The sequence below is a fragment of the Macrotis lagotis genome, chromosome 2 (assembly GCF_037893015.1).
Source record: "Macrotis lagotis isolate mMagLag1 chromosome 2, bilby.v1.9.chrom.fasta, whole genome shotgun sequence".
Classification (NCBI taxonomy): domain Eukaryota; kingdom Metazoa; phylum Chordata; class Mammalia; order Peramelemorphia; family Peramelidae; genus Macrotis; species Macrotis lagotis.
This window is the reverse complement of record NC_133659.1, coordinates 103,977,004-103,993,316: the sequence shown is the minus strand read 5'-3', so window position 1 is coordinate 103,993,316 and position 16,313 is coordinate 103,977,004. Positions and strand designations below refer to the sequence as shown.

The following is a 16,313-nucleotide window of genomic DNA, read 5'->3' as shown; positions in this document are numbered from 1 at the left end:
ACTCTGAAGGACAAAGAACCCATGCCTACTCTTCAAAGTGAACAGTTTTCTCTGTCAGGGACCAACTTGGTATCTGATTTACCTACTGCTGAAGAGGAAGGGGAGTAATTCTTGGTGTCCAGGTCTCCCAATCCTTCCCTCTGCTTATCTGATTTCCTTTCCCTGGGAGTCTCCCCTACCTCATCTGATAAACCCCATTCTCAGTTTGGACAACGGAGAGGAGCAGGGAAGTGTTTGCTAAGCAGCTAGCTGGGCAGTTTTCCAACTCTCCTGAGTCTGTCTCCACATGGACTTTGTTACATCAATTAATCATTCATCCAGTAAGCATTTATTGGTACTCAGTGTGTCCCCTGATAGAATGGGTAGATAAGAACAATTTATTCCAGTGGTCATGAATGTGACTGAAGAAGGCTCTGTGTTCTGCTTAGAGTGGTCACTGAAGTTGCTGCATTCTGGGTCATCTCCAATTGTCTTGACTTGAATTCCAGTGGATTTGATGACTCTGGAAGAGAGAGTGAGATTGATGACTTCATGCAGATCTACCTCACTTAAATACATTTCATGTGTGAATCAAGACATCACTCACAAAACATTGTAATATCATTGGTCCTCTTTGAAAATGAAGGATCCCAACCCCATCAAAATGGGGTTTAGAGTTAAGAAGACCTGAATTAAAAATCCAACCTCAGACATTAGTGATCCTATGCAAGTCACTTAATCCAGTTTGCCTCAGTTTCCTCAATTGAAAAATGAGCTCTAGAATGAAATGGCAAACCATTGTCAAAATAAAATCCCAAATGGGGTCATGAAAAGAGACAGACACAGCTGAAATGACTAAACACAAGTGTGTCCTTATGCTTGCCTGGGCTTCAAGCCTTTTGGTTACTCTCTAGATTTATTGCATTCTCAGAGATTCCTAAAAGAGAGCTGTCTATCATGATGAAAAGTCCTCAGAGAGGTCAAAGGTGGGAGAAGGCATAGCACAGTCTACCCATGACTGTGACTCTGATCTCTTCAGGAGAGGCTAACCCCAGTTCTCTGCCATCAGACACCCTCAGGGAACTGTGGCAAGGGAAGAGGAAGAGGAGTTCCTTGGAATCCCCTCCCCAGTCCCTGTTCTAAAACAAATGAGAAGTAGAAAATCTGGGTTTCAGATTAAACCTACCTGCAGAGACAGATATTCTTTTCTGCTACAGAAGATTGTATATTCTGGGGCCCTTCCACTGGAAACAGAAGAAAGGATGGGGACTTCCCCCACCTGCCCCACCTGGTTTGCTGAGTCTGCCCCACTGATGTACTGAGTCTAAGGTTTGGTGCCCATGTACCAGGCAGGATTACCTGAGTAGCAGCTTGGAATTATGGAAAGAGAAAGGGATTTATATTCAGAAGACTCAGATTCAAATCTTGCCTCTGCCTCTGGGACCCTGGGCAAGTCACTTGTTTTTGCCTCTAAAAAATGAGGGCACTGAATCCATAGATATTATGCCTTTGCAATTTGGGCTGACTTCTTTCTTTGATCCATGGGAGATGACTGAGAAGAGAGTACTAAGGAAACTTGGCTAAACAGAGGAAATAAGGTCAAGTTTTCTTTTCTGCCTGAGGATCTGCTTTAAAACTGCTTTAAAAGGATAGTTTGCAGGCCTTATGTAAAAAGAGGGAGGATCTTTCATGTCAGATATTCATTACTCCTTTTTTCATTCTTCCTTCCTCTCCATTTAAGTGCTGACTACAGGGCCCACACTCTTTCCAAAAAGGGGAGTAGGGCAGCAAAAAAGGGAGGGGAGCAGGAGAGTTTGCACTCATCTGCACAATTATCAGCCAGTGTTTCCATCTTATCTTTTCTTCAACCACATCTGGTACACATTAAAATGCTTTTTTTTGAGCTTAGTCAGACAGAGCTGGCTGCAATCTTTTTTTTTTTTTTTTTTTTTTTTTAGGTTTTTGCAAGGCAAATGGGGTTAAGTGGCTTGCCCAAGGCCACACAGCTGGGTAATTATTAAGTGTCTGAGACCAGATTTGAACCTAGGTCCTCCTGACTCCAGGGCCGCTGCTTTATCCACTGCGCCACCTAGCTGCCCCTGCAATCTTTATCATACAATTGCCCAGTCTTCCCTTTATCCCCAATCAATTAACTATTTATTAAATGGACATACAAAGACCATCAAACTGATGGAAAGACAACATGTAAATAAGGAAGTACATATTATATACTTGTATTGCAGGGAAGATTCTAGCCTCTAGGGGGATTGGGAATAAAGCCCCAGCAAAAGATGGCCTTTGGGCATTGAATGGAGGAAGCAAACCAGGGATTTTTATTTATAAGAGGTTGGGGTTAAGAGGAAAAACATTAAGTTTGAAAGACAAGCAAAGCAAAGGCACCAAGATAAAGACAGAGTATTTAAGGAACAACAAGTAAGCTGTTGCTAAGAACTTTAAGAGTCAAAGGCATTTATATTGGATCCTGGAAGTCAAAGGGAGCCAATGGAGTTTACTGAGTTTACATGGTCAAATCTGCACAACTGGGGAGGAATGTCAAACCTTCTCCATTAGACTGTAAGCTCCTAGAGGTCAGAGATTGAATTTTGAAAAAAATCATTTAAATCATTTAAAAAACTCAAGAGAAGCAAAAATAGGTAAACAGGAAAGAAATCAAAAGGGATTCAATGTTTCTTCCTGGAAAAATGATACTTGTAACTCCTAAGAACTTTATCATTATTAGGGCAGTTAGAAAAAGTGAACATGGACAGAGGAGATGGGTGAGAGTTGACTATGATAGAACGGGATCCAAAAAAAATTAAATTAAAGGATGAAAAGAAGGGATACATTAGAAGAAGAGGGAAGGGAGAGGCAGAATGGGGGTAAATTATCTCACATAAAAGAGTTATAAAGGAGTATTTATAGTGGAGTGGAAAATGGGGAAATGATAGGGAATGATTGAACCTCTCATCAAAATTGGTTCAGAGGGAATAATATTCACACTCAGTTGAGTATAAAAAGTTACCTTACCTTATGGGGCAGCTAGATAATACAATGGATAGAGCATAGGCCCTGGAATCAGGAGGACCTGAGTTCAAATCTTGTCAGACACTTAATAATTACCTAGCTGTGTGACCTTGGGCACTTAACCCCATTGCCTTGCACAATCCCCCCCGCCAAAAAAGCTAGCTTACCCTACAGGGTAGTTAGTAGTAGGGGAAAAATAAGAGAAGAGATGGGGAAACTGATAGAAGGGAAAGTAGTGTGAGGGAAGTGATCAGAAGAACAGTAATTTTGAGGAGGAACTGGGGAAAGAGAGAGATGAACAAGGGGGAAATACACAATAATAATAATAGTAACTGTGAATGTGAGTGAAATGAACTCATCCATAAAATGGAAGTGGATGGCAGAGTGAATTAAAAACAAAACTACAATACATTGTTTACATTATGAATCACTTGAAACAGAGACATACACAGAGTGAAGGTAAGGATCTGGAGCAAAAAGTAAAAATAGATTTAATTAAAAGAAATAACTGGGGAAACTACATTTTGCTAAAAGGTAACATAGACAATGAATTAATATTAATACTAAACATATGTACCAAATGTAATAGCATCCAGATTCTTAAAGGAATAATTAAATGAGTTATTGGAGAAAATAATGGATTTTATAAATCATAAAATTGTTTCCAAGGTTGGAAATGTCCCTTGCAATATCAGTGCTCCATCACATATAATAGGAAAAGAAACAAACTAGAAAACTCAGCCCTCAAGCTTGTCTAAACAGGATTTCATATCATGTGTACTCATTGAGAATGATTAAGTAAAAGGCATACAGGGTTGGGGAAGGGGATCCCATAGGGAGAGGCTAATGATTCCTGGTAAATAGAAAAAGAGAGAGTATCTGACAGCAGAATCATTCCCTTTAAGACCAACTGAATAGGCTAACTCCTCCTGTTTGTGTGTCCAATCCTCTTTGAAGCATATTTGACACAGTCTCTATCTTGCTCCTTGTCTCTAGCTGTAGTGAGGTGGAAGATCAAGAGATATTCAGGATATACTATAATACTCTAAAGAAATAAATCTTTCAATCTTGAGTCACATAAGAGCAATGTGTCATTTCTCATGTTCTGGATATTATTTCTTTCCTAATACAGGATAAGAATTACATTAACTTTTTTGTATGTCATGTCATACTGTTGGCTCATTGAGCACCTGGTCCACTGACCTGCCATCCTCCAACACACATTTACAAACATACACTTATATACCAGATCTTTTTTTCAGACGGACATGTGTCTACACATACTCAATTTCATACTGATGTTTTTCTTAACCCAAGCGTAAGACTTTAACACTATTAAATGTCAAATCAAAAATTAGTTTCAGTCAAACATTCTTGTCTATTCAGAGCATTTTGAATGTTTCCTGTCATCTAATATATTAGGAATCCTTCACAGCTTCTCATCTTTGCGTCATCTGCAAATGTAATAAACTTAACATCTATATCTTTATCCAAGTTGGTTTAAAAAAAGAACATAAACAGTACAGGGCCAAACAAAGATAACTGGAGCACTTCACTTGATAACTCCTTCCAAGTTGACCTGAACCTCTCCCTGATGATGATGATGATGATGATGATGATGATGATGATTGACTAGTTAAAAGAAGTCATTTTTTCCTCATTCCTTAACTAGTCTTAATCACTGAATGGGCATTGCCTCAGACAAACTGAGACCTGGGAAAGGACTTAGCTTAAAAAGACCAAGGTCTCCCATTGCATCCAGGATCATCTCCAGTCTTCCTGATCCATAGCTGACCACTGGACCCAGATGGTTCTAGAGGAGAAAGTGAAGTTGATGACTTTGCACAGCCCAGCCTCACTTAAATCTAATTCACTTGCAAGTCAAAACATTTCTCTTTCCTGATGTTATTGGTCCTCTTCGAGAATGAAGGACAAATAACACATAGTACTTTGTAGCCTGAATCCACCTAACTGTACTGTTGCCTAGCCAATATCTCTCCATCGTGCCCACAAGGAAAACATGAGATACTTTTCAAACGCTTTGCAGATCTTGGTAAATTATATTTATAGCATTTTCCTCATCTAGTTACCCTGGCAAAATGAGGAAATGAGGTTATTCTGACATGACCTGATCTTGAGGAAACCATGCTGACTCAATAATTATTAATTATAATGGCACATATTATAGGATAGGATTATAGTTCTCAAATCTGTTGCTCTCAGGACCCCTTTACACTCTTAAAAATTATTGATGGACCCTCCTCCAGAGTATTTGTTTATTTTGATTATATTTACTGAGGTTTATCAAATTAGAAATTAAAATATCTTAATATTATTATGAAAAATTTTGACCTGGTAGGTATGATGGTCCCAACAAAGGGGTTTGATTTTGAAATCTGAAAGCTGGGAACAGAGTTGAGAGATAAATGAACACCTGCCTGCATTTGTTCACAAAATGGAGGCTCCAACAGGAGGAGGGGGAGTAAGTCTTATCAGGGGATGTTCCATGTTGAGAGGGCCTTAGAGATTGTTGGATATACCAGGGTGAGGAGGCATCAGGCTCTGAGGAAAGTAACAGAATGAGATAGAATGGTTTTAATGTCCAGGAATCAGATCAAGGACATGAAAAGAAAGGAAAAGTGGAGGAAGAAGCAAAATTTGAATTCTGTGGGTTGTATTTTTTGGAGATGTAAAGACCTGGTTTAGTTATCATACCGTCACAGAAAGAAGTCAACCCCAGTGTATTCTTTTTCATTTTAAAAACTGATTTATTTATATGCTCTGTTATGTGGCTTTTGATAACCTTAGGCAAAATGAAATTTCATTAGGATTTAGAATTAAAAATCCAGTCCAGAGATATTTGAGATTTTTTATGATGTGTGCCCCTCGGGCAGTCTGGTTACACCTGTAGATTTCTTCTCAGAATCATGTTTTTAATGAGTGCAGGGGTGGGGGAGGGGGAGGGGGGAGGGTCATCACATTGGTAATCCCAGTTACCCTCAAGGCTAAGACTGATCGATTGATACTTGAGCTGAGAAGTTTCTGAGCTATTGTGGACTAAACTGATCAAAGTGTCTATACTAACTTGGTAACAATACTGTGAGTCCTTGGGTAACAATACTGTGAGTCCTTGGAAGGTGGAGGGGGGCAGGGAGGGAGAGGGGATGTATGTGTGGCACCAGGTTGCCCAAGAAGGAATGAACTGTATTGATCATTACTGAAATTTGTCCAAGAATGGCACTTGCACTTAAACCTCAAGTGAAGCAGGGAGATTCAGTCTTTAAAAATAAAACAAACAAAAAGAAAACAATATTTTTAATACATAAAATAAAATAGAGTATTTACAAATGAAACCAAGGCTCAATGAAAATAAAGGTAGAATTGCAATCCTAAATTCACAGAGCCCCTGAAATCTATCCATGGACCCCGGGGAGAAAGGAATCATGGACTACAGGTTCAACCCCCTTGTTTTATTGATGAGAAAACTGAGTCTTAGATTTGTGACTTCACTGTACAATGTCCAACAGAGAGTAAATAGCAAAGCTAGGATTTGAACTCAGGTCCTATGAGTACAATTTCTCTGCTTTGAAAGATACACCACCATTGCCTTAAGGTGTGATCCTTAATTAGGAAATCATTCTGGTATCTTAGGGCAGCTGGATGATACCATAATGCAAAACAGCACCAAGGGTCTGGAGTCAGGAAGCCTCATCTTCATGACTTCAAATCTGACCTCAGAGGCTTTACTAGCTCTGTGACCTGGACAAGTCCCGTAGCCCTGTTTGCCTCAGTTTCCTCATCTGTCAAATGAATTGGAGAGGAGATGGCAAAGCACTCCAGTATTTCTGCTAAGTAAATTCCCAATGGGATCAGAAAGAGTTGGCCACTGAAAAACAACTGCACAACAACAACCAGCATTTATTTTCAGTCTCTCATTCCCTTTGCTCTATTCATTTAAAAATTCCAGAGGTAGATCAGGATTGCCTCCAATTTTCTTGAGTTTTCCCTAGAGCAACGAAGTCTAGAGAGTCAGAAATGGATTATTTCAATCTTACATCTGAATTCTGATTCTTTCAAGTTTCCCTTAAAAATACTAGGCATCCTCCTTCTGGATATCTCCCTTTTCTTATTCCTGAGCCCCCCCCCCATACTAACCCCTGACTTTTTCTGCTCTTTATTAAAATGTTCATTCCAACAGGGACCACCCACACAATACTGGGCCTGAATAGTTATTAAGCTCCTATTTGGAATTCTTTCTTTTCCTTCAAGGACCAGCTGCTCAGAGCTGGGATCTGATTGAAAAATTCTTTGGAAGAGCTTCTGGGGCCCTCTGGGGGGGTCAGAAGCAATGTATAGGGAAGGTGGGGGTGGGGCAGTTAATGAAGGCAGATGGATAAGAGAGCCTGCCAGTCAGGCACCCATTCCTCCTCTTCCTATGTTTGCTCTAAAGGATCCAGTATTGTTTATAAATATATATATGAATCCCACAGGTACTTAATCCCCCCTTCCCCAACAACAGTGGATTTTCTCTTCTGAGTTGAGGCCTTAATAATTTTTATTTGAATTGTTTCTGTCATAAAAAGTTATTGCACATAGCTTTGTGGACCTATGATCATTGATCTAGAGTTGGAAAAGACCTTAGAGACCATCTAGTCCAACTACTTCATTTCACAGATGAGGAAACTGAGAAACTGTGTGACTCAACCTAGTTGCAGGTGCTGTTGTTTGTTCCTGGTTCTTTGAAGAAGACTGTGATATCAGGAAGGTGATATCATGACTTGCAAGTGAATTGGACTTAAATGACTGTGCAAAGTCACCAATTTCACTTTCTCCTCCAGAGTCATTTGGATCCAAAGGAGCTATATATCCAGATATGGATAAGGATGAATGGAGATGGCCCTGGATGCAGTGGGAGACCTTGGTCTTTTAAAACTAAGGTCTTTAATAGCTCTTCAGTTTGACTGAAGCAGTGATTACATAATGGTGATGATGATATTTGTTCTTTCTCCAAGAAGATCATGACATCAAGGAGGTGATGCCATGCCATGCCCCTGAATTGGATTTGAGTGAGGGAGTACTGTGCTAAGTCACCTTTCTTCTCTTGAGTCATCTGGGTCCTGTGATCAGATGTGGTTTAGGAAGACTGGTGATGTCCCTGGATTTGAAGCAGTCAGGGTTAAGAGACTTGCCCACCAATGTAAAGACTGGCAAATTGCCTTCTGTGGGAGGTGGGGGGAGGGAAGCAAGATTAGGGGGAAAATTGTAAAACTCAAAATATATAAAATCTTTAAAAAGTAAAAAAATAAAATAAATTACTTTGATAAACTTTAAAAAAAAAGAGAAGGGGTGGCTAGTTGGCGCAGTGGAGGGGCAGCTAGGTGGCACTGTGGAGGGGAGGCTAGGTTGCTCAGTGTATAAAGCACCTGCCCTGGAGTCAGGAGTACCTGGGTTCAAATCTGATATCATACATTTAATAATTACCTAGCTGTGTGGCCTTGGGCAAGCCACTTAACCCCATTTGCCTTGCAAAAAACCTAAAAAGAGAGAGAGAGAGAGAGAGAGAGAGAGAGAGAGAGAGAGAGAGAGAGAGAGAGAAATTTGCCCAAGTTCACACAGCTAGTAAGTATCAAGTGTCAGGTCAGATTGAGCTGGTGCTCTACCCACTGTACCACCTAACTGTGATGGTGCTAGCTACTAGCCCTTGAGCCTTCCTGTTCCAAGGGATGGTTTATTCAGTGATTAAGGCTAGGAAAGAAAGAAAATGAGAGAGAATGACCTCTTTAAGCTAGTAAAAAAAAATCAATCTAGGAGGAGAAGACCCTCAGGGTTTCTAGTCAAAAGGAGAAACAATTGCTATGTACAGTCACTCTTAGCCTATCACAACCCAAACAATAACTAAGTGGGGTTAGATCTGGGATCTATTGTTAGTTAATCAATGAAAGTCAGTGATTTCAGGACTACAACCACAAGGAAACTTGCCAGGTTTTGGAGATCAAAGTATACATTATTTTGGGCAGAGCATCTGCAGATGAGGGCTTAATACTCTATGTGGACAGAAAGGAAGGAGAAGAGAGTTTGATCACACAGGTAATAAGATAAAGCCAAATTTGAACCCAGGTCTTTTAATTAAATAGAGTGTTTTTTTTTTTTTAACTATGTCACGTAGGCTTCTTGTTACCTTTATCCTTAGCCTTCTCCTTTGTCCACCAAAGATTACTCATACAGTAGGGTCATGCAGCAGATAAAGAATCAGTCATTGACTCAGGAGGGTCTGAGTTCTTGGGCAAGTAATTTAACTCTGATAGCCTCACATCCAGGGCCGTCTTCAGTCATCCTGATTCATAACTGATCACTGGATCCAGATGACTCTGGAGGAAAAAGTAAGGCTGATTTCTCTTTCTAGTTCTTTCTGCTGCATCTTGCAAGTAATATATAGAAATGTTGAGGATTTATGAGGGTTTATTTTGTATACTGAGACTTTGCTAAAGTTGCTAATTATTTTTGTAGTTTTTTAGATGATTTCTTGGGATTCTCTAGGTATACATCATGTCATCTGCAAAGAGTGAGAATTTTGTCTCTTCCTTCCCAATTCTAATTCCTTCAATTTATTTTTCTTCTCTTATTGCTGAAGCTAGAATTTCTAATACAATATTGAACAGTAGTGGTGATAATGGGCATCCTTGTTTCAACCCTGATCTTACTGGGAATTCCTCTAACTTATTCCCATTGTGTATTAGGCTTGTTGATGGTTTGATAGATATTGCTTATTATTCTAAGGAACAATCCATTTATTCCTACGCTCTCTAATGTTTTTAGTAGGAATGGGTGCTGTATTTTGTCAAAAGCTTTTTCAGCATCTATTGATATAATCATATGATTTCTGATAGGTTTGTTATTAATATAATTCATTATACTAGCAGTTTTCCTAAGAACCAACTCTGCATTCCTGGGATAAATCTTACTTAGTCATAATGTTTTATCCTAGTGATAACTTGTTGTAATCATTTTGCTAAGATTTTATTTAAGAATATTGCATCTATATTCATCAGGGAGATACATCTATAATTTTCTCTGTTTTAACTCTCCCTGTTTTAGGTATCAGGACCATATTGGTGTCATAGAAAGAGTTAGGCAGGGTTCCATCTTCACCTATATTTCCAAAGAGTTTATATACAATTGGAACTAATTGTTCCTTAAATGTTTGATAGAATTCAATTGTGAATCTATATGGCCCTGGAGATTTTTTCTTAGGGAGTTCATTAATGGCTTGTTGGATTTCTTTTTCTGAGATAGAGTTATTTAGGTATTTAATTTCCTCTTCATTTAACCTGGGCAACTTATATTTTTGTAAATATTCATCCATTTCACTTAGATTATCAAATTTATTGGCACAGAGTTGGGCAAAATAATTCTGAATTATTACTTTAATTTCTTCCTCATTGGTGGTGAGTTCACCTTTTTCATTTATGACACTAGCATTGTGATTTTCTTTCTTTTTTTAAATCAAATTAACCAGAGGCTTATCAATTTTATTGATTTTTTCATAAAACCAACTCTTTGTTTTATTTATTAACTCATTCTTGCTTTCAGTTTCATTAATTTTACTTTTAATTTTTAGAATTTCTAATTTGGTATTTAATTGGAGGTTTTTAATTTGTTCTTTCTCTATTTTTTTTAGTTGCATGTTTAGTTCACTGATTTCCTCTTTCTCTAATTTATTCATGTAAGCATTTAAAGATATAATATATCCCATGACAGCTGCCTTGGCTGTATCCCATAAGTTTTGGTATGTTGTTTCTTTATTTTCATTATCTAGGATGAAATAATTAATTTTCTATAATTGTTGTTTGATACACTCATTTTTTAAAATGAGGTTACTTAGTTTCCAATTAGTTTTGGATCTGTATCTCCCTTGCCTAATATTGTATGTGATTCTTATTGCTCTATGATCTGAGAAAGATGTATTCACTATTTCTACCCTTCTGCCATTATTAGGTTTTTATGCCCTAGTACATGGTCAATTTTTGTGTAAGTGCCATATACTGCAGAAAAAGAAGTATATTCCTTTCTATATCCATTCAATTTCTTCCATAGCTCTATCATGCTTAGGTTTTCTATCAATTTGTTTACCTCCTTAACTTCCTTCTTGTTTATTTTATGGTTAGATTTATCTAAATCTGAGAGTGGGAGGTTGAGGTCTCCCACCAGTAGAGTTTTGCTGTCTATGTCTTCCTGTAACTCCTTCAACTTCTCAAAGAATTAGGATGCTATACCATTTGGTGCATACATATTTAATATTGAAATTACTTTATTGTCTATGGTGCCTTTTAGGAGGATATAGTTTCCTTCCTTATCTCTTTTAATGCTATCTATTTTTGCAGCTACTTTGTCTGAGATAAGGATTGCTACCCCTCTTTTTTCACTTCAGCTGAGATAAAATATATTTTGCTCCAATCTTTTACCTTTACTCTACATGTATCTCTCTGCTTCAAATGAGTTTCTTGTAAGCGGCATATTGTGGTAAGATAAGTTTCATATATATGCTAACTTTAAGCCAAATATAATGAGAGTAAGATAAGAGCAAGCAGTTATTACCTCCTCCCTTCTTCCCCTCTATCACAATAAGTCCTTTGTTCCTCTTAATGAATGAAATTTACCCCATTCAATATCTCCATCCCTCATCTCTTTACTGTCCCCCTTTTTAAAGTGGTATTGTTTTTTAAATCATTCTATCTGAGTCACAGAAAAATCATGAGTATCCATCACTTCTGGCTATGTATATTCCCTCTAATGGAGTTACAATTCTTGAGAGTTATTAGAGTCTTTCTCCCAGGTAGATATATAGCCAGTTTCATATTATTGGATAGCAGTTTTTTTATTTACCTTTTATTTTAAACTTTTCATGTGTCTCTTGGGTCTCTTGTCTGAAGTACAAATTTTCTATTAAGCTCTGGTCTTTTCATCAGGAAAAATTGGAAGTCCCCTATTTCATTAAATGTCCATCTTTTCTCCTAGAAGAGAAGGCTCAGTTTTGCTGGATAGTGAATTCTTGGCTGTATTCTAAGCTCCCTTGCTTTTCAGAATATTGTATTCCAGGCTCTTTGATTCCTTAATGTTGATGCAGCCAGGTCCTGTGTAATCCTTACTGTGACTCCTTGGTATCTCAATTGTTTCTTTCTGGCTACTTGCAGCAGTTCCTTTTTTATCTGATAGTTCTGGAAGTTGGCCACAATATTCTTTGGCTTTTTCATTTTGGTATCCCTTTCTGGAGGGAATCGATGGATTCTTTCAATAACTATTTTGCCCTCTGGTTCCATGATGTCAGGGCAACTTTCCATCACTAGCTCCTGTAATATTAAGTCTAGGTTTTTTTTTTCCTATTCAATATTTTCATGAAGCCCAATGATTCTTAGGATGTCTCTCCTTGTTCTATTCTTGAGGTCAGTGATTTTGTTGATGAGGTATTTTACATTTGTTTAACAGATTCATGTTGTCTCAAGAAGTCATTAGTTTCCATAGATTCTATTCTATTTTTTAGAGAAGAATTTTCTTCATTTACCTTTTGCAACTCCTTTTCCAATTGATCAATTCTATTTTTGAAAGAGTTTTCCATTTGACCAGCTGAAGTTTTGAGAGAATTATTTTCTTTTTGCATTTGTCCAATTTTATTTCCCAAAGATTTATTTTCTTGTAGCAAGGTGTTAATTTTCTCTCCCAAATTTTCCAATTGATTTTTGAAGTCATTCCTGATTTCTTCAAGGAAGTCTTTCTGGGCTGGAGACCAAAGCATATTATTTTCTGAGGTTCTAGATCTCTCTGAGTTAGGGTCTTTACCTTCTAGGTAATTTTCTATGGACCTCCCCTTCTGCTGGCCTTTCTTCATTTTCCTGAGATTTTGTGTTGTGGGAGGGGCTGGTTCACAGAGGTTTGGTGTTGGGATCCCTAGAGGCTTTACTCACTGAGTTTAATAAATCCAAATGGGCCTGCCAGTAGGGGGCACTGGCTGCTTTCTCTGGAGTGTTTGTGACCTTGATTTGAGGCCCTTTTCCTTGGCCTGGAGGTGGTGAGTAGAGACTCTGTGCTGCAGGATACTGTTATCCTTGAGCAATGTGGGCTGTACCCTGGGGCAAGGCAATTACTCTCCCTATTCATAGCTGAGGGAGCTCTACTGCCCACTCCTGAGCCTGAGAGGGCAGGAGGGTTGTTACTGTTTGTTCTGGGAAGAGGACTTTGCTGAAGGGAAAGTATGGAGTCTGAGGTCCTCCAGATCAGAGAAGCCCAGCAGACCAAGGTCTGCAATTCTCCACCTGGAACTCTCCCTCCAGCCCTGCCAGAGTGCCCCAGACCATTAGTCGCACAGCCAATGCCCCTGCCCCAGTTGACTCTTGAACCATGGCTCCCACAGTCAACACCTCCATGGCTGATCATAGGTTCTTCCCAGTCTCACCTCTCCCAGCAGGCTCTCTGCACCCCCCCCCCCCTCATCCAGGCTCCCAGGACACAAATCTTGAGGTAAATGTTCTTCTACTGGCTTCTTTTTCTTGGTTTTGTTGATTGAATTTCTGTTAAGAGGTTTGGTTCATATTATATATGAGGGAAGATCAGGAGACCTTAACACAGTGCCCGTCTTCTCTCTGACATCTTGGCTGGAAGTCTTGACAATTTTTTGATCGGAAATATAGAATAAAAGAGTATAGACTTTGACATTTCCCCATTTTGATGGAAATTATTTTAGTGTTATTTATAAATCAATCAAATAAAGATTTAGGGAGATGAAGGGCACATTGGAGGGAGAATGACATATCCTTTGGACCTAGGTTTTGTGAAGAGCTATGAACAGGGAGGTAGCTAGGTGGTACAGTGAATAGAGCACCAACCCTGGAGTCAGGAGGACATGAGTTCAAATACAACTTTAGACACTAAGTACCTTGCTGTGTGACCTTGGGCTTAACCCCATTGACTTGCAAAAACCTAAAAAAAAAAAGAGAGATGAACAGTCTATGAAAGATCCATAACAGTACATAAAAGTGGTATAGACAATTAGAATGTGAAAAAAATTATAAAGATTCAAAGGGAGAGTCCCCTTTTGATTATGTAAACCATACAAAATAAGAAGCACAAAAGAGCAATTAAGGCTCATTTCTTCTGGAATCAGCTGGTGCAGCTTTATGACTTCAAATGATGTTTCATAGGTTTTCTTTTCCATTTCAGGTTACTTTCTTTCTTTTTCTTCCCCTGTCCCCTGCAAGGCAATGCGGTTAAGTGATTTGCCCAAGGTCAAGCTGGGTAATTAGTACGTGAGACCATTTGACCTCAGGTCCTCCTGATTCCAGGCAGTGCTCTATCCACTGAGCCATCTAGCTGCCCCGAGGTTACTTTCTGATGAAAGAACTTCTTAACATAACATTTTAATCATATCAAAAACTCTTATTTTCATCACTAGAAAATGAAATTCTGAAGCTTCTTAGATGGTGACAATTTACATTTTGACTTGCCCACTGTTATGTTAATATGCTGTATTTCACCATGTAAAGATGTACCTTTTTTGAAAAATTTGGGGTCTAAAAACTGGAAGCATCTTATATAGTAGTTGTGGGTTTTTTACTTGCATTTCCCACTTTTTCTCACTTGTCTTTACATTCGTTTTACATTTGTTATGGGTGTATTAGGTTAAGTTTTGCCACATTCTACCCAGAAATGGCTCAGAAAAGATTTTTGTATAGTGCTGAATTCAAGTTCAAAGTGATCCAGTTTGCAAAAGTGAATGGAAATCATACTGCTGAATTTCAGTCTGGTCCTCCTTCAACTGAGAAAACGATACAGGAAGAAGAAACCTGACTGAAAATGCCACAGCAGAAGGCCATGAGTGTCAAGGCAGCTAAATTGTTTGAGTTAGAGAGGGAATTGAAGAGATGGATTGAAGAGCAAAGGGCCATTGGAATTCCCATGGTCTACAAAGATGGTTCAGCAGGAGACAAGAAGAATTGCCAATGAAAAAGAAGTGACTGATTCCCAAGGAGAACACAACCGGTTCTTCAGTTTCATGAAACAGAATGGACTAAGCACCATACTTGCCCAGAAGATGCCTGAAAGCTATGAAGAAAAGGTCCTTGAATTTCATGATGACTAAAATTTGAGTTCAATAACTTTATGTAATACATTTTTTCCACATTTTGGACCCCCAAATGAAGGTGCGTTTTATACATGGGAGTGTCTTATACATGGGGAAATATGGTACATAAAATTCAGTTACAAAGAGAGATTAATTGGCATTATTGTTATTTTGATTTATTCCCCCATTTGGAAAATACTCTTCCACTTAACAAAATAAACTCCCATAACAATGAGGATTCTTACTGCAAAAATGATGCCAAAAAGCACACATTAACCTAGCTGGTTATTAGAATTTAGATAAGTGTAGGGCAAATGGCTTACATTTCTGCATGATTTTAATATTGGTCATCTGACATAATATAGCAATTTACTATAAAGATCCAGGACATCAAAGGAAAATGCTTGTAAATATCTATATCTATATACATATATGTGTGCATATTTTAAACTTTAAATATTAGTTACCACGCAGAGATCATGTGGGTAGTCAAATGTCTTGAGACAGACTTTCAATCTTCCAGGTAAGACATTTTCTAAATGTTACATTTGGGAAACCAAGTCAAAAAGCATCTAACCTCAAATCACACTGAAAAGCCATCCTGTCAACTCATCCCACTGAGCTTGTTCCATGCAATGTCCAACCCCCTTGGGTTTTCTGGCTTCTATAAACCACTGATACAAAAGCATTTCTTTAATACCTAGATTTTAGACTCAAGATAGATCAGTTTTTAATCCCATGTAATCTTTTATAGCAATTTCCTACAACTAGGTAGAAATTCATTTCTAAATTTTATAGACTAAAGAATCAGAAAAATACAAGTAGTGATTATATTCTTATAGTGGTAATAATGAAAAAAATCATAGAAAATTTGCAAAATTTTATCCATGTTGCACAGGAAAAGATTGGAACATACAAAAAAATTTTAAAAACATTTTTACCTATCAAATGTTACTTATTATCTATGTCCAAATAAACATGATCAATATACCATTGCTTCTAGAATCCTTTTAAAAACTGATTCATAAATGCTTGCATATATTTCTACAGATGTAATGAATTTAAGTTGTAAGAAACAACACATATAATGGTGAATTTTATTCCAGAAAATATAGAGAAAATTAGTAATAAAATTTTTCTTCAAGTCTAGTAACCCCAACACACACACATAGATGTACAAATAAAGTTGAGAGCATTA

The 16,313-nt window shown here is 38.0% G+C and overlaps 1 long non-coding RNA gene across 1 annotated transcript in view; it reads right to left on the bottom strand.

Annotated features, from left to right (window-relative positions):
- Positions 1-320: 320 nt before the first annotated feature.
- Positions 321-16,313, bottom strand: part of LOC141513016 (uncharacterized) — a 72,454-nt gene continuing 56,461 nt past the window's right edge. Inside the window, exon 3 of the long non-coding RNA XR_012475660.1 lies at positions 321-502. This is a non-coding gene — a long non-coding RNA (uncharacterized LOC141513016). The remainder of the gene's footprint in view (positions 503-16,313) is intronic.